A 2,456-nucleotide genomic window follows, 5' to 3' on the forward strand; every position below is an offset into this window, starting at 1 on the left:
GTCTTTGCTTGGCCCTGCAAGGCATGCCGTAACTGTAAATATTGAAAGAATTTATTGGACAAATGATATTTCGTTGTCAATTTATTAAATGATTGAAAAACATTGTTATCGGCAGGAGGCGGAGCCTAGCGGAGCAGACATGCATTGTTAGAGCTCCACACCGCTGAGGAGATAAGAGAAGGACAAAGCGGAGCCTGCAGGCTCAAAAGGTATCCATTTGAACCTTTTTGCCCCTGGGAACAAACTGTGAAAGTTTGGGCAGGAAATATGGTACTGGGAGGAAACCGTGGCAGAAATAAAAATCACCTCACAAAGAGCTCACAGGCACTCACTGCAGCTGAAGCAGCTCCAGTCACCTCACAAGATACAGCATCAGGGCGCTCTCACAGACAGAAAATGTCACAGCAAGACTCTCCATTTGAGTCAGATACAGAACAAATCCTCTCACAAACTTCTCCACAAGCCTCCTCAGTATCCCCAGTAATATTATTACAATTTGAAAAGATGCTTCATAAGGCTTTAAAACAAACCTCAGACCAAATAACAAAAAGCCTAACCAAAGAAATAAGAGAGCTGGGAAACCGCACCGCAGCCTTAGAAATAAAAATGAATGAAATTGAAATTACAACCCAAGAAAATATAACAGAATTGGAACAATTAAAAAAAGAGAATTTAATACTTCAAATTAAGCTCGAAGATTACGAAAATAGAGCCAGACATTCAAACTTGCGCATAAGGGGAATACCTGAAACTGTGACAGACCTGCAATCTACTATTACTGCTCTATTACAAGAACTAAAGCCAGATATCCCTATTGAACGTTTAGAACTGGACAGAGTACACAGAGCCCTCACAGCCAAAAAGAAAGATGGACTCCCACGTGATATAATCACAAAATTTCATTATTACAGAACGAAAGAACAAATACTAATTTCTGCAAGAGAAAAAAAGGAACTTAATTTTCAAGGACACAATTATCAAATTTTTGCTGACCTATCCCAACTTACTATTACTAAAAGACGATCCATGAAACCCCAACTAATGGAACTGCAACGCCACAACATTATGTATCAATGGGGCTTCCCCTTTTCAGTCAGATTTAACTACCAAGGTACAATTTACAGAAGCAGATCAGCAGATGAACTACAACAAACCCTTTTAAAATTAAATCTGACAGAACCCACAAGCAGCAACACTCCCACACACAGAAGAATGGCATCATCTCCACCTTCAGGCAGCACCCAGAAAATTTCAGAACAAAATGGGAATCATCATTCTCACAAAAGAGGCCGTTATGCCACATCATCCATGGACCAAGAAGATTCAATGGACTGACATCCTAATTCCTGATATCTCTTCATTTATTATACTAAGAGATGGTTCTCTATAAAAAACCTGTATTTATAACTGAATGTAACTGCATTCTGACAGTCACACACTGTATGGGATCATGTTACATTCCAGTTATATTTCTTATTACTTCTGATTCATATAGCCTTAGAATATATAAGTGAAATAAGGAAATTCTTGTTCAGTTATATATTATCAGGTAATAACAATAGATTTATTACTTTTTAGGACAAATATGTTCAATAACCCAGAAGTAATGGAAGCTTTTTCTTTCTTTTCTTAAAACAAATATATACTAGTACTATATATATACTATATACTAGTTCCTAGAATTATGTTTTTGTTTATTCTAATCTGAAGCAATACAACCTCAATTTTATGAGTTAACATATCTAAACAGTTACATATGAATAAAATATGTAATTGTTTACTCTAAAAGGGTTAAAATCCCAAAATAATTCAAACTATCTTCATCAATACCAATGTTATTAACAGTACCTTTCTAACTGAATTATTTAGCCTAGGGGAAGACTAACCATATACAACCACCCTGGAATAAATAATTTCAACAAAAACTATATTCTGCACTCCAATTAATGAATCATCATTTTGATGTCTTTTGACATAGCACTTCTCTCCTGTAAGCGGAAGATCCGTGTACCCCCATTAGCCCTCCTCATTCTCCCAACCATATTATGTGGGAGTGTGACGAAGGCACTTATTCCCCTGAGAGAGAGATTTATTCTCTTTCACGGGTAAATTGTGATTACTTGCAAAAAATAATTTATACAATGTATCATCTAATCTCATATGTTTTTTGTTTACTCTTTACTCCAGAATTCACTGGTTTCTTTTCTATCTATTCATCTCTTCAGTCCACACAGGTTGATCTGCGCAGTCAGCTCTGCATAACAAAAAGTAAGTCAAAACTATTTGATCTGTTGCCATGGCACCACTGAATATACTTTCCCTGAATGTTCAGGGAATAAATGTCCCTCAAAAAAGGACCAAAGCCTTCCGTACTTTCCATAACAAGAAGGCTCACATAGTATGCCTCCAAGAAACACACTTCACCAAAGATTCTACTCCAAAATATATTTCTCCTT

This window comes from Aquarana catesbeiana, linkage group LG10, assembly GCF_042186555.1.
Source record: "Aquarana catesbeiana isolate 2022-GZ linkage group LG10, ASM4218655v1, whole genome shotgun sequence".
NCBI lineage: Eukaryota > Metazoa > Chordata > Amphibia > Anura > Ranidae > Aquarana > Aquarana catesbeiana.